Source organism: Cherax quadricarinatus, chromosome 14 (genome assembly GCF_038502225.1).
Source record: "Cherax quadricarinatus isolate ZL_2023a chromosome 14, ASM3850222v1, whole genome shotgun sequence".
Lineage (NCBI taxonomy): Eukaryota > Metazoa > Arthropoda > Malacostraca > Decapoda > Parastacidae > Cherax > Cherax quadricarinatus.
The window spans coordinates 34349372-34373710 of NC_091305.1; the positions used below are offsets into that span (position 1 = coordinate 34349372).

Here is a 24339-nt window from a genome sequence, read left to right on the forward strand (position 1 = left end):
AGCTCACCCAGATACAGTTTGTAGCTTGCTTTGACATTCATTTTCAATTCACTGGGGGTATACAGATCTTTATTCCTCCATAGAAAGAGGATGCCATATGAAAACTTCTTCAGGATTTTTATGCCAATTCTCATGTGGCCCTCAGAGAAATAGTGATAATGGGAAAGTTACAATTTTGTGGCATTTTTCCTATATCTGGAGACCCTCTCTCCCTCTTAGGTTGTGAGAGTGATGAATGAATCATCATCCTGCTTTCCACAGGAACGTCTTGCTCCCTCTTCCTTTCCTTTCTCCACATGATTCTGCAGTGGTGGATCCTGCCACTACATCTCTTAATGGTTTCATTGAACTCTCCCACTGTCGATAGCTCATACAATAGATGCTTCTGCAGTGATAATGATAATGTTTTATTTCTTTGAGCCATACAGATATTGTGGATACATGGGTAGATGCATGAGTACAATAATAGTCATAAAAGAAAGTCACTAATTATGCAGTGCATAATTAGTGGCTTTCTTTGAGCCATACAGATAATGTAGATGCATGAGTAAAATAGTAGAAAGCCACTAATTATGCATTGCATAATTAGTGGCTTACTAATTATGCTTACGGTTTATGTGCAGGATAACCTGATGAGGGTGGCATGTCCCTGAGATCATGACAGAGATGTTAAGTGCAGCTCCCCACTAATTATGCATTGCATGATCTCAGGGACATGCCACCCTCATCAGGTTATCCTGCACATAAACCGTAAGCATATCTGATGGTCTACTCAGACAACACACCTGTGCTTAGTGTTTTCATAAGTTGACTCCAGTTTTCAATCCTATGGAAAAAGATGCTAAATGTCTACAACTCACATAAAATTCAACTCATCCCTTCCTTTGTGTGCTTGAATGTCTTGGTAAATTATCTTTGCCAATGCTTTCCTGTAATGCATGAGTTGGAACTTCAACAGGTGTTTTCATCCCTTGTGATCAACTGGGGCTTTCCAGACATGAATATTTTTGCTTCTTTGGAAAATTTAAATTTCCCAATCTTTCTGTTTTTCTTTCTTCTGGAACTGCAAGTTTGAGAAAGCGACCCAAATTACTTGGGACTGGTCAGTATACTGGTTCCTATAAGTCTTCCCTCCTGTACCCCAACTGTCAGATGTGGTAGCTCACATTTTTTTAGGCCACTCAAACAGAGCATTATCATTATGCTTATGAAACCTCTTCAACCTTAGTAGTTCTAGTCTGTATGAAACATGAGGAGAGCTTCTGCATCACCATCATGACCACATTTTGTTTAGAAAGACACGTAAGCAAACACTATGACATATTTATTAGAAAACGTTTCGGTCCTGGGACCTTGATCACTTCTAACATACAGAGGTAGAAAGACATTATATATATAGGCGGAGAGTGAGATGTGACGCACGTGACCTGAGGAATGTCATAAGAACATAAGAATGGAGGAACACGGTAGAAGGCACAACTCGTTCTCACCGAACCAGACCTCAGACGCCGACGGTGCCTAGAAGCCTCACTAATCGCCATCACCAACACTATAGAACGCAACACTGGAAACTACAAAATTTCAAAAACATTGGCATACATGATACTTAAGCAGCACCAACCCAACAACACAGGAGTCACATGATTTCATTGTCTACCCGTCCTCATCATAGGTAGAGGTTGTTTTGATAAGGACCTGCCTTGCATGGGCCAGTAGGCCTTCTACAGTGTTCCTCCATTCTTATGTTCTTATGACATTCCTCAGGTCATGTGCATCACATCTCACTCTCCGCCTATGTATATATAATGTCTTTCTACCTCTGTATGTTAGAAGTGATCAAGGTCCCAGGACCGAAACGTTTTCTAATAAATATGTCATAGTGTTTGCTTACGTGTCTTTCTAAACCAACTTGTCGGTATTTATTACCAAGGTTTATACCACCACATTTTGTCACAGGTCACAATCTAGGCAAGGTTCTGGACCAGGAGAGATTGACTTCTACACTTCATGTTTGGCTCTTAGAAGAACACCATAGCTGATTCTGGCTTAATACTGGATTAATTTCCACATACCATAGGTTCTTCACTCAACATCAGTATGAATGCATGTGGCAGAAGTTCTTGTCATTTATCACAGCCAAGGCTGTTACTCTCACTAAGGTCACTCAGTTTGTGGTCATCAAATTTCTGTTTTCAGCATTTCTGTGAGGGTTGGGTGGTACACAGAGTTCAGATTTAAAATTATACCCTGAAAAAACTTTTAACTCACCTGTGGGTTTTTTAACAGACACCCTGTGTTAAGAATACTATTGAGACTGCTTCCTAAACACTGCTGGCCACAAAAATAAGTTCATAGATGGTCTTTGGAAGTGGTGGCATATATTACCCCAAACCCATCTCACAACATGCTTCTGGAATGCATCTGTACTCAGCTGGGAAGATGACATTCCTTTTGTCAGTTGGTTTTGGTGCAAGGGAGGATACCCCCATACACTATTATCCTTCAAACCCACAAACTGTGGGTCACTGTCACACCAACTTTAGACTTCCTGCTCATAAATGAAAGAGTACACAATGCCCACTAGATTCTGAATGATTTTATGATTATTGGCTTTTCTGGCAATCCTGTCCACTGCTGTATTATGACATTTGAGGATTGCCTTTCACTCTCTTCAGTGCCCCCAAAACTCTCATCAGTCAGGCCTGTTCCTTAATCTGTCTTCAAGACCCCATCAGCTCTCTTTTTAACCAGGCTTATTCTTTAATCTTGCTTTAGGACCCAGCTTCACCTCCTGGCTCATCTCTTCCTTTGTAAAATAATTAATAATGTAGGATATATGCTTCAACTGGCTAAGATCCTTCTGCACCCAGAATAAAGACCCACAACACCAGGGGTGTGTCAGGGTTCTTTGCACAAACAACTTATGAAAGTTAAGACACTTGTGCAACATCTGGTTATCTTTATTGTAGACGTTTCGCCATCCAGTGGCTTTATCAATACAGATTCTTGGACATAATTAGAAAACAGACGAACTATATACAAAAGATGAGGTAATCAGTCCCTCAGCCTTGGAGGTGGTGTTTACAGCACCATGGTGCTGTAAACCTGTATACCTGTCTTGCACAACAAACAACTTATGTTCCTCAGGACCATGAAAATCATGGGCGCTTAAATCTTCTGATATTACATAATATACCAGATAAACATTGAGATGTCATATACCTGGGGCATTAACATGCTATACCCTGAGGTCAGTGTTAGTCTTCTTTTTCACATTGTCCTCCACACAATTTTCCTGATTTACTTAATTTTATACTTTTATTAGAGGATTCTGAACATCACTTTCCTTTCTTACAAGGGTTATGGTCTGCGTCATTTGGCAACAGAAAAAGATTCGCTATCCTCAGGGTCTGATCCAACCAGACCTAGACTAAAAATACATGTTAAATGTCACTACTCTCCTGACTTTCTCTTTAGTTCTAGGGATGTTGTGACCAATATCAGTATCTGATATTGGTACAGACCATAACAAGAGGAGTAACATGCCAAAACAACCATTCAGAATCTACCAAGTTTAGACCAGATGGTTCTCTAAATTCTGACATTAATAGTTCTTCACGGGTATGATTAGATTCATGATACATGTTCTTGGTTATGAGCAGGTAGTGGGGTTGTGATTTGAAATAGACTGATGCAGTGGTTGGAGAAGTGGCAGATCCAGTTTAATGTAGACAAATGCAAAGTTCTAAACATTGGACAAGAAAATAAGCACGCCACATATAAACTAAATAATGTAGATCTTAATACTATTACTAATTGCAAAAAGGATTTGGGAGTTAAGGTTAGCAGTAATCTAAAACCAAGACAATAGTGCATAAGTGTTCACAATAAAGTGAACAGAATCCTTGGCTTCATTTCAAGAAGCATAAATAATAGGAGTCCTCAGGTTGTTCTTCAACTTTATACATCTTTGGTTAGGCCTCACTTAGATTATGCTGCACAGTTCTGGTCATCGTATTACAGAATGGATATACAGTGGACCCCCAGATTACGTAATTAATCCGTTCCAGAGAGTGGCTTATTCTGAATCTGACTTACTCTGAATTAATTTTCCCATAAGAAATAATGAAAATTCAATTAATCTGTTTCAGACACCCAAAAGTATTAAAAAAATGTTTTCTACATGAAATGTACATTTACCTACACAGAAAACAATGATACATGAAGAATAAAACTATAATAATATCACACTTATCTTTATTGAAGACATAGTGATGTATGGAAGACAGGAGGAGGGGAGAGGATGAAGGAGTTTACAATTGTTTGGAAGGGAAATTCCCTTCTATAAAGACTTCAGGTACCAAATCCTTATCCTGGGTTACTTCCCTTCTTTGTTTTTTAATGCCACTAGGACCAGCTTGAGAGTCACTGGACCCCTGTCACTCAAAAAAGTGTTCCAGAGAGGTCTGTTTCTGGCGTATGTTAGGAATTGTGTTGGGAGACAGGACAAGATAGTCCTTCAGGAGGACACTAATATCAGCTCTTTGGCATATTTATCTAGCATAATTCATCTAATATGACGTAATAAACAATATTAATAACATAAAAAACATGATATTTACTCTAGGATAAATAAAATATGGCATTAAGAATGTCTCGAGTGGTGGTTTGTTATTTGTTGTTGGGTGTATAAGAGCCACTGAAAGATAAGCCTCACATAGTGGTGGTGAAGGTGGCAGCAAGAGGCAGCAGAAATGGCGGTCTTGTCAGTCGCCATATATACCTCCAGCAACAATGGAGGAGTCAGTTTCATGCTATCCTTTTTCTATCGATTAATCACTAAACTTGTCACACTGTTAATGCTACACTTTATTGCTGGCTGGCACTAGAGCCTTTATCAACTCCTACTGCTTTAGTATTGTACATATTGCAGAATCACTGAAAAAGGCACATTCTCCCCTCTCTCAGCCCTTTACCAAAGGGCTGGCTGGCACTAGAAGCTTTCTTTGGGCCCATGGTGGCTTATTTAGCAGTTACAAGCACTAAAAAGAATGGAATAATACAAAATCTATCGTATGAACGTGTGGGATCATCCCCACTGGCTGTACATGGAGTGTCGGGGCCACTCAGACCGCGCAGACACATTCCGGATGAATAACTTGTACCGAGTTCAGTGATGTTCACTGAGCCAATATTTTGATGAAAAAACGTTACTTATACTGAATACAGTGGACCCTCAACTAACGGCGGCATCGTCTAATGCCAGAATCGACTAACAGCTCTCTTTGGCATCAAAATACTGGCTCTACTAACACCGAAAAAATCGTCTAAAGGCTTTCGTCCTGAACGTGTTCATGCAGCCTGAGTGGGCCCAGCCACTCCAAGACTCCGTGTATAGCCAGTGTGCCATTGTTTACAAGCCGTTGTGGTCGATTCTGCGTGTACCCGCAAGATATTTTGTATTATTCCATTGTTTTTAGTGCTTGTAACTGCTAAATAAGCCACCATGGGCCCCAAGAAAGCTTCTAGTGCCAACCCTGTGGTAAAAAGGGTGAGAATTACTATGCAAGTGAAAAAAGAGATAATAGAGAAGTACGAAAGTGGAGTGCGTATCTCCGAGTTTGAAAGGCTATATAACAAACCCCATTCAATCATCACTACTATCTTGGCCAACAGAAAGGCAATCAAGGAAGCTGTTGTTGCGAAAGGTGCAAGTATGTTTTCAAAATGGAGATCGCAATTAATTGAAGATGTGGAGAGACTGTTGTTGGTGTGGATAAACGAAAAACAATTATCAGGAGATAGTGTTTATCAGTCAATAATATGTGAAAAGACAAGGCAGTTGCATGATGATCTCATTAAGAAAATGCCTCCAAATAGTCATGATATTGATGAATTTAAGGCCAGCAAAGGCTGGTTTGAGAGATTCAACCCTTAAACGGTCCAAACGTATGTATATGCTCACTTGCTCAGCGCCCTGAATATTTTGAAAAAAAAAAAAATGTTTTTTTTTATATATAGAAAAAAAGAGCACATTTTTTTATCTGTTTTAGAATTAAAAAAAAAAAATTAGGGTCAGTACTCACCGAGATATGGGCCGCGAAGTTGGCACTTGGCGATCACCTGACGGCAACATGGAGCACTACTGCTTGCAGAAATTCTACATATTTTTCTATTTTTTTTTTTTAATTTTCCTGGTTTTCATATGATAATTATGTTTTATGTCAAATCTTTTTATTTCAATGCCAATTGTTGTTTACACACCAATATTATATACAAAATTATTATCATATTGTCATAAACACACATGTACACACTGACAGGTGATTTTGCACACCTGGCTGAATCACATTCTGTTATCTACAACTATATACAAGTATTTACATGTCCTACTTATGTTTCTAGAACTCCATGATTGTATGATACTCCATGAAGCATGGATTCATACAGAGTGCCACCCCACACTGGTGACAAGTGAATCGTGTGTCCTTCTGCTTTTGGGATCGTTTTTTGGTGGTAGCACACACAACACACTTCTTCTGGGCACTCTTCTTCTTTTGGGTAGGTGGTATTGGTACCAGATAGTGACAGTTAGGAGTGATTCAGTCTGGCACTTCCCCCACTGGCTGTGGTTGGGGGACAGGTTGTGGTGTGACAGGTCACTGTTGAGGGGCAGGTACAGGTGTGGTACCATACTTTCTTGCTGTCTGTTTGGCAACATTCAGAGAGAATTCTGCAAAACGTTGTCATTTTCCAGTCTTTATTTCATACATATTGAATGCATTGAGCACTGCAATGTCTACAAGGTGACAAAACAGTTTTATACACCACTTGCGACTCCTACGCACACAGTCAACAAACCCTATCATCATGTCACACTTGTCAACTAGTCACATATTGTTTGTATAGTCCACGACAGCAGCTGGCTTTACAATAGGTTCTTTGTTGAACTTGCTCAGTCTGTCTGTCTGTACCATCTCGTTTCTGTGGATGGTTGACGGCAATGTCACGTCCTGTTTGTCATGCCATGTCAGTGCCATAATGTCATTAGCATGAAACACTTGCACTACACCTTCAACACTGCTTCCACTGAACCTTAGCATATGTTTTCTATTTCTTCTCACTGTTCCACATATATCAGTATTGTTCACACGTAGGAAATCAGCGAGCATAGGGCTTTTATACCAGTTGTCTGTGTACAATGTATGGCCCTTGGCAAGGTATGGTTCCATCATCCTATGAACAACCTCACCGGAAATGCCCAACATCCATCTGTCATCATCAAGTGTGTTTCTCCGGGGTATACAATAACATTCAACACAAGACCACTCTCAGTCACACATAACAAAAAGTTTTATACCAAAATGATTATGATTGCTCTGTATATATTGCTTGAATGACAGGCGTCCCTTGAACAGAATCAAGGACTCATCAATAACAATGTTCTTGAAGGGATAAAAGTATGCACTGAATTTCTGCTTCAAATACATAAACACTTCCCGGATTTTGTATAGAAGGTCATTTCTGTTTGGCGTATTTCTGTCTGAGAAGTGGAACATTTGTAGCAACAGAGTGAATCTGTTGCAGGGAAGGAGGTCACGGAAAACTGGAGTACTGATGAAGTGGTCTGTGGACCAGTAATTACGTATATTGTTCTTATAGATATGTGGCATAAGCATGACAGTGGCAAAGAATAAATACATTTCAGCCACTGTTGTGTCCTTCCACCTGTGCAGCCGTGACGATTCTCCAACCTCTGTTATGTTGTCCATGACATATCGGTAATAATTGTTTGTCTGGGTCGCTATCAAGTTCATTATAGGCTCGTCAAAGTACAACTGGAAATAGACTCATTCATTATGGGACAATCTGGCTGGATACCACTTCCACTCGCATCAAAATCACAAGGCTATGGCACGAATATACACCTACCATCCGACTTAGGACCAAGCTTGGTTCCGACCAACCGGTCGTAAGTCGAAATGGCTGTAAGTCGAACCTTTGAAAATTGCCGACATATTGGGTAGGGCATATTGTCAAAACTTTCCTATATAAACTACCTACATAATACTGTAATGTAATGTACAATCATTATTTCATTCTTTTTACCATAATTTACTTCTATTGTTGTATTTTAATTATTTATGTACTGTTTATAATGTATACATGGTAGTGATATGTATTGTAAATTTTACATCGCATACAGTATCATATGTTACTATTATCTTTATGTATTGTCGACATAGTGGAATGGGAGAATACCACTGGTAGTGTCATCCTGCCAGAATGTTGTGTAACCTATACCCTAAGTAAAGAGAAACAACTCTGGAACATGTGTAATACGTATCCGGCTGGCTGGCTGGGTGGCCGGGTCTGTGGTTGGCCGGGTGGCTGGCTGGCTGGATGGGTGGGTGGCTGGCTGGATGGGTGGGTGGGTGGCTGGATGGCTGGGTGGGTGGTTGGCTGGATGGGTGAGTGGCTGGATGGGTGGGTGGGTAGTTGGCTGACTGGCTGACCAAATGTGGCTATCTCTTTGTATCTCTCTCTCTCTGTATCTCTCTCTGTATCTCTCTCTCTCTCTCTCTCTCTCTCTCTCTCTCTCTCTCTCTCTCTCTCTCTCTCTCTCTCACTGGTACACATAAGTCGAGTTATCATACATATTATAAATTACCTAGGATAACCCAAAAAAATCCAGACAAAGTGCTATGCAGTGGATCTGTGCTCCAGTGCCCTAAATTAATAATAATATTAATAATCATTATTATTACAATAATACATATGTACTAATATTAATATTATTATTATTAAGGTATAATATAAAAATCGTGTCCACTCATTACTTACCTTAAAATATCTGTAGTTTTAATGTAGAGTGAGAGGTGAGTAAACAAGATTAAATGAATAAATGAGAGAGAGAATGAGAATGTAGAATGTTCACGAGTTATGTAAACAAACGTTGTTGTTGTTGTTGTTACCAGCCCGGACACGAATGATTCCTGTTCACTGTCAAGACGACCAGAAAAACATCTCATATTTGTTAATTTATATGTTATGTAGCATGTTTATTATATAATTTTGAAATAAAATCATAGATGGATTAAGCAAAATGTCTATATTAACGTTTTATACACATTTAATGTGCCTTAGTGATTATTATTATTATCATTATTAATATGGCGTCAAGACCAAGTACACTCTTAATGAGTGGCTCTGAGACAGACAAGCAGACAAAGACAGACACACAGGTAGACAGACAGAAAGACAAACAGGTAGACACAAAGACAGACACACTAGTAGACAGACAGATAAACAGACACACAGAGATACAGACAGATATACAGGCAGACAGATACAGACAGGTTTATGTGCAACAGTGAAAACAAATAGAGAGTTCAAGAGTTAAGAGCTTTTCTTGCCACAATCTTCAGTGCAAGATTCAGACTTCATCTTAGGGGCCATGGTGAAATTTACTGTCCAGTTAGTACAGTTAATTCAGTATGATGCTGCTGATAGGGCAGGGTTACTCAAACTGATGCTGCCTGCATGACACATTGCCGCCGCGAGTATTGTCAAATATTGTACAGCGGTGTGCATCAGCCGGCCCAGCCCAGCTGCCAGATGCACGGTCGTAAGTCGAGTGGACGTATGTCGAGCAGGTCGTAAGTCGGATGGTAGGTGTACTTTGTGTCCAGCTCCACTCACGATCACATGGTGTAGGGTGGACCTGTGGCATGGGGCGAGGGGGACCAGGAGGAGGGACAGGAGTGGAGGCAGCACATGGTTGAGGGGATGCCGGGCGGTCCTTTGTCTGTCCACCCACTGCACCATGTGGTCCAGGCACCGTGCCACCCACCACTACTTCCTCCATCCCCGCATACTCACCTTCGTGATCACTTTCACTATCAGTGGCCGGGGTTTTGGATTGTGACCTGCCACAACCCTTGGGGACTGCATATGGCACACTGCCTGAACGTAGATAATGATGCCTAAAAGTACGCTTCACTGGTGAATAATGAACTTCAATATCACTAGACGAATCCTTGAATGGCATAAAATCAATCACATCATCACTTGCATCACTTTCACTATCACTAAAACACCGGGAAAATGATAGTTTCCTCTTGCGAAGTTGCCTATGGGTAACACTCGCCACTCCAGAGATGCTTGGCCCAGGGTCTTGTGTGGCCACACTGGCCACCCTAGAAGTGCTTGGCCTAGGGTCTGCTGTGGCCACACTGGCTACCCCAGAGGTGATTGGCCCAGGGTCAGGTGTGGCTACCCCAGAGGTGATGGGCTGAGGGTCATCTGGGTTATCGTCGACATCTTCACTAATTCCTTGAATATTACTGGACCCATTGGTGTCAAATCCACTAAACTCACGATCTATATCACTTAACTCGAATAGTAGTGTTAATACGACGAGGTGTGAGTGAATCACGAGGATGTGCCATGATGTTGATCCAAGATGGAGCTGAATGTAACTGCTCCTACCATGTGGTACACAGGCATCCCAGATTTTTTGTATACTGCGCACACTGAGTGCGCACACCCATTCTCTCATGTCTAGGCGACTCAGGCCTATCGCGCCAATTTTGAATGAATGAAAAGTAAAACGTATATATACGTTTGGGGCACTACGCGAGAGAACATTAATATACGTTTGGACCGGTTAAGGGTTAAAAAATGATTTTTTTGTGAATATTTTTGGGTGTCTGGAATGGACTAATTGCATTTATATTATTTCTTATGGGAAAAATTTATTCAGTTTTCACACATTTCGGATTTTGGACCACCTTCTGGAATGGATCATGTTTGAAAACCGGGGTTCAACTGTACGTATTACGTATTATTATTATTAGTATTATGTACGTATTATTATAATTTATATTATTATATTACATATACAGTGGACCCCCAGTTAATGACATTAACCCTTTCAGGGTCCAGAGGCCAAATTTCAAAGTGTGCACCAGTGTCCAAGAATTTTCAAAAAAATAATTTTGTTATTTTTTCTTATGAAATGGTAGAGAATCTTTTTTTGAAGGTAATAAAACAAAAAGTAAGAAATTTGATGGAAAATTGACGAAATTGTGCTCTTGCGAATTTTGATGTCACCAATATTTATGCATCGGCGATTTTGCCAACTTTAACTCCCATTTCTGGCCAATTACCTTATTCCAGTCGACCAAATTCTTAGCTATTTCACTAGTATTACTTTTATTCTATCGACTGAGCACAAGAAATCACCAACTCAACTGTTTGAACTACAAAATAAAGTGATTGGAAATTGGTAATTTTGCCAATTTAGTGCAAAGTGCAAAATATTCCAATTTCAAAATAGGGTCCAGAATAAACAATGCAGGCATTCCTGGCACTAAACTAACATTTCCTCTGTTCATTAGTTATGTTTTCAGGCTTTACAAATGAATTCCATTTTGATTTTTAATTCACATAATGAATTTTTATTCAAACCAAAAAATAGAAGATTTACTCTCATGCAATATTGCAATAATTGTAAAAATAATTATTTTTTTTTATTAACACACTGGCTGATTCCCACCAAGGCAGGGTGGCCTGAAAAAGAAAAACTTTCACCATCATTCACTCCATCACTGTCTTGCCAGAAGGGTGCTTTACACTACAGTTTTTAAACTGCAACATTAACACCCCTCCTTCAGAGTGCAGGCACTGTACTTCCCATCTCCAGCACATTTGTGAACATATATTAGAACCACCAACTGGCGTGTATTAGACGAGTGAGGTCATTTGTTTACTCTTGAACATCGGCAAAAATTTAACATTTCCAATACCTTCAGCTCAGTTTCAAGCCATTTTCAGTACTAAAACCGTTCAAAATCATCTCTATTTCTGTAATATATCTTCCATTCTATCAAATGAGACCAAGAAATTGCAAATACAACTATAAAAAAATACGACAAAACACTGCAAAGTTGCTGTTTTAGTCGAAAATTACAGTCTCATTTTTTTTCTCTCAATATGCTCTGTGTGCTGCAGGATTTGTTTTATGTGGTGCACACATACCACATAGATGTATGCTCTCATATCTAGGCCCAAATTTACCGCTCACAGCTTATCAGAGTGAGCTGAGCTCATGGCGTAGATCTACAGTTTGGACCCTCAACATAAAGCCGTAGATCTATGGCACGGACCCTGAAAGGGTTAATCTATTCCAGAGAGCTTGTCTTTAACTGATTCTGTCGTTATCCGAATTAATTTTCCCTATAAGAAATAATGGAAATCCAATTAATCCGTTCCAGACACCCAAAAGTATTAAACAAAATAATATTTTTACATGAAATATACATTTCGTCTGGTGGGGGGTGGTGTCGGGGAGTGGTAGGGGATTACCTGGAGACTACCTGGAGAGAGTTCCGGGGGTCAACGCCCCCGCGGCCCGGTCTGTGACCAGGCCTCCTTAGGTTAGTGTCCCAGGATGCGACCCACACCAGTCGACTAACACCCAGGTACCCATTTTACTGATGGGGAACATAGACAACAGGTGGAAAGAAACACGTCCAATGTTTCTACTATGGCTGGGAATCGAACCCAGGCCCTCACCGTGTGAAGCGAGAGCGTTAACCACCAGGCCACCAGAGGGGATGGCAGGGTGGTGTTGGGAAGTGGTAGGGGAGGGCTCCCCGGCTGCTATACAACAAGGTTGCCGCTTGAGCAAAAGAGATTTTTTTTTTCATTCCCACAAACTGAACCATGTTAAATTAATTATACGACATGTTACATAAAATTGTGCAGCAATTCTTCAGTGGTGGTCTACTGTATTGTTATAATAATGATAGAGCTTCAGTTCCCTAAATTAATAATAACAATAATAATAATAATTATATAATACTGCTATTAATAATATAATAATATTATTATTATTATTATAATGATAGAGCTTCAATTCCCTAAATTATTATTATTTTTTTTTATTTTATTTTTTTTATTATCACACTGGCCGATTCCCACCAAGGCAGGGTGGCCCGAAAAAGAAAAACTTTCACCATCATTCACTCCATCACTGTCTTGCCAGAAGGGTGCTTTACACTACAGTTTTTAAACTGCAACATTAACACCCCTCCTTCAGAGTGCAGGCACTGTACTTCCCATCTCCAGGACTCAAGTCCGGCCTGCCGGTTTCCCTGAATCCCTTCATAAATGTTACTTTGCTCACACTCCAACAGCACGTCAAGTATTAAAAACCATTTGTCTCCATTCACTCCTATCAAACACGCTCATGCATGCCTGCTGGAAGTCCAAGCCCCTCGCACACAAAACCTCCTTTACCCCCTCCCTCCAACCTTTCCTAGGCCGACCCCTACCCCGCCTTCCTTCCACTACAGACTGATACACTCTTGAAGTCATTCTGTTTCGCTCCATTCTCTCTACATGTCCGAACCACCTCAACAACCCTTCCTCAGCCCTCTGGACAACAGTTTTGGTAATCCCGCACCTCCTCCTAACTTCCAAACTACGAATTCTCTGCATTATATTCACACCACACATTGCCCTCAGACATGACATCTCCACTGCCTCCAGCCTTCTCCTCGCTGCAACATTCATCACCCACGCTTCACACCCATATAAGAGCGTTGGTAAAACTATACTCTCATACATTCCCCTCTTTGCCTCCAAGGACAAAGTTCTTTGTCTCCACAGACTCCTAAGTGCACCACTCACTCTTTTTCCCTCATCAATTCTATGATTCACCTCATCTTTCATAGACCCATCTGCTGACACGTCCACTCCCAAATATCTGAATACGTTCACCTCCTCCATACTCTCTCCCTCCAATCTGATATTCAGTCTTTCATCACCTAATCTTTTTGTTATCCTCATAACCTTACTCTTTCCTGTATTCACCTTTAATTTTCTTCTTTTGCACACCCTACCAAATTCATCCACCAATCTCTGCAACTTCTCTTCAGAATCTCCCAAGAGCACAGTGTCATCAGCAAAGAGCAGCTGTGACAACTCCCACTTTGTGTGTGATTCTTTATCTTTTAACTCCACGCCTCTTGCCAAGACCCTCGCATTTACTTCTCTTACAACCCCATCTATAAATATATTAAACAACCACGGTGACATCACACATCCTTGTCTAATAATATAATAATAATAATAATAATAGAGCTTCAGTTCCCTAAATTAATAACAATAATAATAATAATAACACAGTGGACCCCCGCCTTACGATATTAATCCGTTCCTGAGAGCTCATTATACGCCGAAATTATCGTTAGCTGAATTAATTTTCCCCATAAGAAATAATGTAAATCAGATTAATCCGTTCCTGATGCCCAAGAGTATGAAAAAAAAAATTTTTACATGAAATATTAATTTTAATACACACAAACTGAAGAAGACATGCACAATTACTACTCTACTAAGAAGAGAATACATGACACTTACCTTTATTGAAGATCTGGTGATGATTGATGGGATGGGAGGAGGGGAGAGCATGGAAGTTATTGTTTTGAAGGGGAATCCCCTTCCATTAGGACGAGGTAGCAAGTCCTTTTCCGGGGTTACTTCCCTTCTTCTTTTAGTGCCACTAGGACCAGCTTGAGAGTCACTGGACCTCTGTTGCACAACAAATCTGTCCATAGAGCTCTGTACCTCCTATTCCTTTAAGACTTTCCAATAAAATGGGCCATAGCATTGTCATTGTACAGGTTGCCAACATGGCTTGCAGTAGTTGTGTCATGATGATTTTCATCCGTAAAGGTTTGCAGTTCAACCCACTTTGCACACATTTCCTTAATCTCTTTTTTCAATTCCATACTAATTTTCACCCTTTTTATCACAGGGATGGCACTAGAAGCTTTCTTGAGGTCCATGGTGACTTATTTTGCAGTTACAAGCACTAAAAACACTGGGATAATGTGAAATGTACCGAATGTATGCATAGATGCGACGGCACTGGCTGGCTTGTAAATACTGGTGCTGAGGCCACATGTGGGATGCATCCCAGATGAATCACATAATGCGAGTTTTTTATTGTGAGGCGAGGAAAATTTTTTGCGTTCAAATGCTTCCTATGGCGGATTTAACGTAACGCAATGCGTTCGTAAGGTGGGGGTCCACTGTATAATACTATTACTAATAATATATTATTATTATTATAACGATAGAGCTTCAGTTCCTTAAATTAATAATAATAATTATAATAATAGAGCTTCAGTTCCCTAAATTAATAATAATAATAATAATAATAATGCATAATACATACATATTAATAATTCAGATGGCTTCTGCTAGTTGGCACAGCTGGTAAGCAGTAAACATGTTTACATCCCTGTGGGGGCAGTTCTCTTGTGCTTGTTTGCATTTTTTTAGTCATTTGCCCAAATTTCTTTTTTCTAACCATGGGTCCTAGTGATTTACTGCAGTTAGCCTCAAAAATACTCTGTTTTCTCTTACAGTAAGAACATGGGAAGATACTATAGTCAAATTGGGACAGCAAAGGCAGACGCTTCAGGTGCTGCCACTGCCTCTGCCACCATATTAAGGCCTATTTTATTCATTCTAGAGTATATATCATGTTTCTGTGCTAATTACAGTGGACCCCAGCATAACGATTACCTCCAAATGTGACCAATTATGTAAGTGTATTTATGTAAGTGCGTTTGTACGTGTATGTTTGGGGGTCTGAAAGGAATAATCTACTTCACAATATTCCTTATGGGAATAAATTTGGTCAGTACTGGCACCTAAACATACTTATGGAGTGAAAAAATATCGTTAACCGGGGGTCCACTGTATATTGTTTATTATGCCATATTAGATGAATTGTGATAGATAAATAAGCCGTACAGTTGATAATAGCGTCATATTCAAGTATTTTTTCTCTTCTCTCCGGAGTACAGGAACGAATAATGGCTCTTCAATTAATTTAAATTAGGAAAATTAATTTGATATACGAGTAAATTGAGTTACGAGTCAGGTCCTGGAACGGATTATACTCTTAAGTCAAGGTTCCACTGTACCATCTTCATGTAGTACTTGTAGTAAATAAAGATATCATTATTATTATATATGAGGATACATACATTGGTACCTTGAGTTTCGAACAGCTCCCAACTCAAACAATTATGTAATTGTATTTTTGTAAGTGTATTTTTGAGGGTCAGAAACAGACTAATCTAATTTACATTATTCCTTATGGGAACAAATTCATTCAGCAACAGCATTCGAACAGCCTTCTGGAACAAATTATGGCCGAAACTCGGGGTACCACTGTATATGCAGTGGTCCCTTAATAATCGTCCGGCTCGATAGTTGTCCTTTTCGGAAATCGTCGCGTTATTTCGTCCAAACATTGGCTAGCAAATTGTCCGTTGACTCGCTAATTGTCTTTCGTCCTGGACGCGTACTCATGCTCTGAGCCGCCTCGGCCTCCCTTCCCAGCCAGTGTGCCATTGTTTACCAGTGAGCGACGGTCCCCTCACTTGTTCATACGAAATATTTCATAATATTCCATTCATTTTAGTAGTTGCAAGTGCTAAATAAGCTACCATGGCTCCAAAGAAAGCTCCTAGTGCCACGCCTTTGGTAAAGAAGGTGAGAAATACGATTGAATTTAAGAAAAACATCATTGAACAATATGAAAGTGGCGTACGTGTGGGCAAACTCGCCAGGATGTATAACAAATCCCGTCCAACCGTATCTTCCATCGTGGCCAAGAAAAAGGAAATCAAGGAAGCTGTTGTTGCAAAGGGGGTAAATATGCTGACAAAAATGAGATCACCAGTACTCGAAGATGTTGAGAAGTTATTATTGATGTGGATAAACGAGAAACAATTAGCAGGAGATAGTCTTATGACGTCGATTATTTGTGAAAAGGCTAGGCAGTTGCATGTCAATTTGGTAAAGAAATTGCCTGCAACTAGTGGTGAGGTGAGTGAATTTAACCCTTTCAGGGTCCAAGGCCCAAATCTGGAGTCACGCACCAGTGTCCAAGATATTTCAAAAAAAAAAAATTGTTATTTTTTCTTATGAAATCGTAGAGAATCTTTTTGTGAAGGTAATAAAACAAAAAGTACGAAAATTGGTGGAAAATTGACGAAATTATGCTCTCGCGAATTTTGATGTGTCAGCGATATTTACGAATCGGCGGTTTTGCCGACTTTGACTCCCATTTTAGGCCAATTACATTATTCCAATCAACCAAATTCTTAGCTATTTCACTAGTATTACTTCTATTCTATCGATTGAGCACAAGAAATCGCCAAGTCAACTGTTTCAACTACAAAATAAAGTGATCGGAAATTGTTAATTTGGCCAATTTAACACAAAGTTCAAAATATTCCAATTTCAAAATAGGGTCCAGAATGAACAATGTAGGCATTCCTGGCACTAAACTAACATTTCCTCTGTTCATTAGTTATGTTTTGAGGTGTACTGAAAATACTTATTACTTTCCCTGACAATAATTTCCATCAATGGCTGGTCAAAGAATTCCAGTTCATTGGCCGTGGTTCCAAGGGGACAGGTAGGTAGAATTCCACTTTGAGAGTCATCAAAGTGGTGAGGGCTGGGAACAAAATTGGGATTTTGCTGCCAATCCCAGATACGGTTTGCTGGTGGATACTGGACATCATAGGCTGGTTGTACGGGTGGTTGTGGCGGGCTGGTGGGTGACGCTCCGCTTTGTCCTTGAACTGACGAGTCAGCAGCGTGGGTCCCCGCGTGGCACAGCGAGTCATGCATGGCGGTGCCACTACCACCACCAGCCCCACTAACACCATCCACTGATGTCTGTGGCCCATCCATGCCAAGTGTAGCCACATCATCCTCACTATCACTACCTAAAACGGGTGTAGGGCCACGGGATGTACTCCGGGATGTACTCCGGGATGTACTCCGGGATGTACTCCGGGATGTACTCCAGGATGTACTCCGTCCCCTGGGCACAGCATAGGGTACACTACCCGAGCGCATGCGGCGGCGAACATACCGATGCTTCACTGGTGAATATGTTTCCTCACTATCACTACTCGAATGATCGTCGAGCGCAATAAAATCACAATCCACGTCAGAATCATCGTCATTACTGAAGTCAGAGGCCAGGCCACGGGAAAATATTAGTTTTCTCTTACGTTTAGGAACACCCGACCGTGAGTCACGAGTGCCCACACCAGAGGTAGAAGGTCGAGGATCGTCGGGGTTTTCTGCACTATTATCGATATCCTGGTCATTATTTTCGGTCACTAACTTATCAAAGCCGTAGAATTCGTCTTCATTTCCACTTCCATCAGTGTCAGAACTATCAGACAGGAAGAGGAGAGTCCCAATTTTCCGGGGAGTGAGAGCTGACTTGCGACGAGGCATGGTGAACAAGGGTGACTGAGCCGGCATTCCCACAATGCTATGCAGGCGCCTAGATTTTTTGTTTACGGCGCACACCCACGGCGCAGACCCATTCTCTCATATGTAGGCCTATGAGCGCTTTCGCGCTAAATTTGACGGCGCTAGAATTTTGGCGTAGATCTACGGTTTGGACACTCACCGACCAGCCGTAGATCTACGGGACGGACCCTGAAAGGGTTAATGTTTCATTCATCATGTCCCATTGTATTGTTTTATATACTACATCTATATTTCATGCAAAAAATTTTTTTGTTTTAACCCTTTCAGGGTCCGTCCCGTAGATCTACGGCTTTACGTTCAGGGTCCAAACCGTAGATCTACGCCATGAGCTCAGCTCACTCTGATAAACTGTGAGTGGTACATTTGGGCCTAGATATGAGAGAATACATCTATGTGGTATGTGTGCACCACATAAAACAGATCCTGCAGCACACTGTGTATAATGAGAGAAAAAAAACTTAAATCATGATTTTTCGATTAAAACAGCAACTTTGCAGTGTTTTTTCGTATGTTTTTTATAGTTGTATTTGCGATTTCTTGGTCTCATTTGATAGAATGGAAGACATATTACAGAAATAGAGATGATTTTGATTGGTTTTAGCACTGGAAATGGCTTGAAACTGAGCTCAAAGTAGCGGAAATGTTAAACTTTTGCCGATATTCAAGAGTAAACAAACGACCTCACACGTCTAATACACGTCAGCTGGTGGGTCTAATATACATTCACAAATATGGTGATGATATCTATACAATTATTACAGTATTGCATAACAGTAAATCTTCTATTTTTTGGTGTGAATAAAAATTCATTATGTGAATAAAAAATCAAAATGGAATTTATTTGTAAAGCCTCAAAACATAACTAATGAACAGAGGAAACGTTAGTTTAGTGCCAGGAATGCCTACATTGTTTATTCTGGACCCTATTTTGAAATTGGAATATTTTGAACTTTGTGTTAAATTGGCCAAATTAACAATTTCCGATCACTTTATTTTGTAGTTGAAACAGTTGACTTGGCGATTTCTTGTGCTCAATCGATTGAATAGAAGTAATACTAGTGAAATAGCTAAGAATTTGGTTGATTGGAATAATGTAATTGGCCTAAAATGGGAGTCAAAGTCGGCAAAATCGCCGATTCGTAAATGTCGCTGACACATCAAAATTCGCGAGAGCATAATTTCGTCAATTTTCCACCAAATTTCGTACTTTTTGTTTTATTACCTTTACAAAAAGATTCTCTACGATTTCATAAGAAAAAATAACAAATTTTTTTTTTGAAAATTCTTGGACACTGGTGCGTGACTCCAGATTTGGGCCTTGGACCCTGAAAGGGTTAATACTTCTGGGTGTCAGGAACGGATTAATTGTACTTACATTATTTCTTATGGCGAAAATTGATTTGAAAATCGTCTATTTCGATAATAGTCCCATTTCCAGGAACGGATTAAGGATGATAAACGAGGGATCACTGTATAGAGTGAATGGAGGCAAATGGTTTTTAGGACTTGATATGCTGTTGGAGTGTGAGCAGGGTAACATTTATGAAGGGAGTCAGGGTATCCGGCAGGCCGGACTTGAGTCCTGGAGATGGGAAGTATAGTGCCTGCACTCTGAAGGAAGGGTGTTAATGTTGCAGTTTTATAACTATAGTGTAAGCATGCCTCTGGCAAGACTGGAGTAAATGATGGTGAAAGTTTTTCATTTTCAGGCCACCCTGCCTTGGTGGGAGACAGCCGTTTTGTTAATAATAATAAAATATTGTATGTGCTGTGTATTTATTTTATTTTACTCTTTATACCTAGCTGTATTGAGCACTCACTATATGTGATAGTGTTTTAATGTTATCAGGCATTTTAGACACATTTGATAATGAAAAAATTCTCTTTTCCAACTGCCGGCAATTTTTGCTTACCAAAAATTGAGGGTCTGTTTCTAAATCTGCGTACTGCCATCACATACTGCAGTGAGAAATATGGGAGGAAATGTAAGATAAACCCAGTGAAGGGTAGGGGTGCCATGGGCACAACAGGAGTGCATTGTATCAACATCCGTGGTACCAGGTTGTTCAACATCTTACCAGAGGATATCAGAAACACTATGTTTAGAATATATTGTTGTGATGATAGGGTTTTACTGCTGGCACCAGAGATCAGGGATGAATGAATATCTGATGGGGTAATAATATTTTTGTAGGCGAACCTTAGATTTCATGGGTACAGTTGTACAGAGCAGTGTGTTGTCGCTAGCATTGCCAGGCCGACAGCCTGAAGAGACAGTTGGGGAGGAGCATCTTGCAGTTGCAACACTGCTGGACAAGTATCTCCACTAAGTACAGTGGACCCGGCTTACAATATTATTTCATTCCAGAAGTATGTTCAGGTGCCATTACTGAACGAATTTGTTCCCATAAGGAATATTGTGAATTAGATTAGTCTATTTCAGACCCCCAAACATACATGTACAAACGCACTTACATAAATACACTTACATAATTGGTCGCATTGGGAGCTGATCGTAAAGCGGGGGTCCACTGTACTAAAAAAATCAGGCTGTGATGGATATCTGGGCTATCAGGCTGCCAGCAGCAACTGCCTAGTTGACCAGGCAAGGATCAGACAAGTATGGCCTACAGCTGGGCTCTAGGATTAGAAAAACTCTTGAAACTCATCAAAGTAAGGCTCGGCAGAAGACATGCATACTAAGTTAATGGTAAAGCTAGAATGTTTAGAATCACTCTACAAGATCATGAATAGCTTTTGTATGCAGTAGAAATGCATTTTTAGTTTAGAATCACTTTACAAGGTCATGAATATCTCTTGTATGCAGTAAATATGCATTTTAAATAAACAGCAGCAATGCTAAGCAATTAATTATAAATACAGTTTTTTGTTGAATGTGTTAAGTTCTTTTTACTGATTCCTAAAATGCTGAAGTTCTTATAATTTTGTAGAAACATGCATGTTAGTTTGGTTTTTATGATTATTTTGCCTTGAAACATTTCTGTCAGTTCTCAAGCATCAAAATCTTAACATTTAGTTGATATGATGGATGTCACTGTCAGTACACTTAATAAGTTGGAAGATATGACGGATTTGTATATCTTTAATACTAGTGATTCATTCACAGTAAGACTGCTGATGTAGAGTAATGCTTGCTTGTGTTATTGACATTGATCAATAAAAGTGAGATGGATCCTTGTTCTCCATAAGTAAAAACTGGCTTCATTCTTCTTGACTAAGAAATTAGCAAACTTAAATATCAGATAAATATTGTCTGCACTCTGAAGGAGGGGTATTAATGTTGCAGTTTTATAACTGTAGTGTAAAGCACCCCTCTAGCAAGACAGTGATGGAGTGAATGATGATACACGTTTTTCTTTCTCGGACCACCCTGCCTTGGTGGAAATTGGCCGGTGAGTGATTGCAATGAGTGTAGCATGAGTGCAGGGTTGACTGTTGCATTTGTTGTAAATTTATCTTCTCAAGATACTGCCTTGTTAACCCTTAAACTTTCCAAATGTAGATCTATGTTTGCGCGCGTAGCGCTCCAACCTTGTTTTTCTCCCTAAGAAAGAATGTAAAAAGAAAGTAGCTCTACGTTTGGAGTGCTTCGCGAGCGAACGTAGATCTACGTTTGGACAGTTAAAGGGTTAATAGCTCAAGGTTTTGACATTAAAATCCACTTTTCAGTAGACTGAAGTTTCCTCTCATCTTGTACCACTTGTATCAACGTATGTTTTTTAGAACAAATAATATGTACAGTAATTAACACTTCTGTTTACAGTGCCATTTTTGACTACACAAAACACTAAATACTTTGGGGAATTTTGCAATACTGTACGTATAATGCATTAAAAAATTAATGAATCCTTTTTAGGGTAGTGTAAATGCTAGCTCCTCAGCTGACTTTAAATTTTCCACTTACAACTTGTTTTCATTTTTATTTTTCTGAATTTTTGCTTTGTGTATTATATAGGTCTCTTTTTTTTTATTTTTAGTCTTTTGTTTTGCATTTTATGCATATAAGTTTAGCATGTTCCTAAAGCAGTATAGCTACACTTAAAATAACTTTACAGCATAATGGTGAAAAAATTACTGATTAGTTTTTGTATATTAGGTGATTGGTGGCCATGAAGAGGCAACGTGAGGGAAAGCACACATAGCTGCAAGACCTCGCCTCCTGCGTCACCTTCCTCTAACACATCGGCATTGGAGGTCGCTTCCCTTCAGTAACTTCATTACAGCGCCTCTCATTAGTGCACCGCCTCCTCCTCCTCACCATGATGCCTCGCCACAAAAACTACAAAAAGGTTCCAGTACTAACATTTGGTCATGTTTGTTTTGTGGTTGTTTACTTACTAAACTGCCAGCTTATAAGGACAGGTTGTTTAAAAGTTCATATGACCGTTTGTGATGCCTATTAGTGATGACTTTACTATTCATGCATGAAAGGCATGAAGACTATAATTGTTATAATACATATTTCTGTATATACTACAGTTTTTCTCTTGGGTCGGAAATTTAGAATTTCTAAGCTTTGATACTTTGTCTTGTGAACATACAGAAAAATCATTGCAGACTTCATAGATCTTGCCAATGTATTGATTGCTGCATTAGTTATGAACAATGAGAATTGCATGTACTATATCTCTAAAGATGCGCAGCTACGAAGGAAAAGCTTCTCTGTGTTTGCCTTCATAACTTGGAAACATTGTCCATATTTCTTTTTTGACATTAATAGTTGTCTTTATATGGCATGATGCGCCATTGCCTTATAATATGTCATGTAACAAGTATTATTCATAATGGTTTGGTGCTTGTGGTAAATTGTGCATGTAAATGAAAAATTGTTCCTTTTACATATAGGTAAGATTTTGCAATTTATATTGATTAACATATTACTATTAATATCTTTGTTACCTCTACAGTTGTTACATAAACTTAGGCCTTAGGTAGTGCATAAATCAGGGTCATAGCTTCAGTGAGCAAATTGGATATTAACCTTCAAATATATGGGTGGTAACATGAAAGGTTTTATGCACTTTAAGTTCTCAAATTTGAATTTATATACATAATTGTTTTACATGGAAATTTTTACAAAGAAATTTTATAAAAGATCATATTATGTCATGTAAATTCTTCAGAAGCTGAGTATTTACCAAAGGCTTAAAGACTGATCACTGGGATATTGTGATAACATCATATCATATTGAGAAAGTAATTGAATATATTATTAAAGAATACTGGAGTGATTTATTCCTTGATGTTTGATGCATAAAATTGTCTTGAGGAATATCTTTTATATTTTGATAAAGTGACTGTTAATAATAAGGTATATAATCAGTGAACATTGGTTTGATTATTTGGTGTAGTCATCTAATTTATCAATTATATGAGCTGTAAAATAATTCTCAGGTGTTTCATTTAACACTCATTTATGGAAATCTTTCATTTCAGAGAAAATTTAGTATTAAAAAAAAGACAGCTTCAGAGATGGGAAAGTATGAGTGGAATAGAGACTGATGTATGTCATTTACTGCAAGACCTATTATAGGATTTCTTAACTGACAGATTAGCAGCCTTAACTGCAACTTAATTTTTTATGTTAATATCCTTCCCTCAGAACCACCTTGTCTCCTTCACCATTTTTTTCTCTCATGCCATGCAGAGCTGAATAACCCCCATGGGTTTAGCACTTTCCAGGAATATAATACAGTGGGCCCCCAAGTTTCATGAACCTCACTCTTCATGAATTTCGACTTTCGGCAACATTTTTTGTCTAAAGCCTCGCGGTTCGTGATTTGCCTCGTGGTTCATCTGTCACATGGAATGTGTCCGTGCATACACAAAGGCTCCCACACAGCATTCAGGAGTCAGTGTGGCATTGTTTGTGAATGAGTGATCATCACCCAACGTGTTCATACGATACGTTTTGTAATAATCCATTCT

At 39.4% G+C, this 24339-nt stretch overlaps 1 protein-coding gene across 1 annotated transcript in view; it reads left to right on the forward strand.

Moving 5' to 3' along the window:
• The window catches only part of mri (BTB/POZ domain-containing protein mrityu), a 129689-nt gene extending 105890 nt beyond the window's left edge, over positions 1-23799 (forward strand). The window contains exon 9 of the mRNA XM_070085028.1: positions 22508-23799. The gene's annotated coding sequence lies outside the window, so the exon portion shown is untranslated. The remainder of the gene's footprint in view (positions 1-22507) is intronic.
• Positions 23800-24339: the final 540 nt, after the last annotated feature.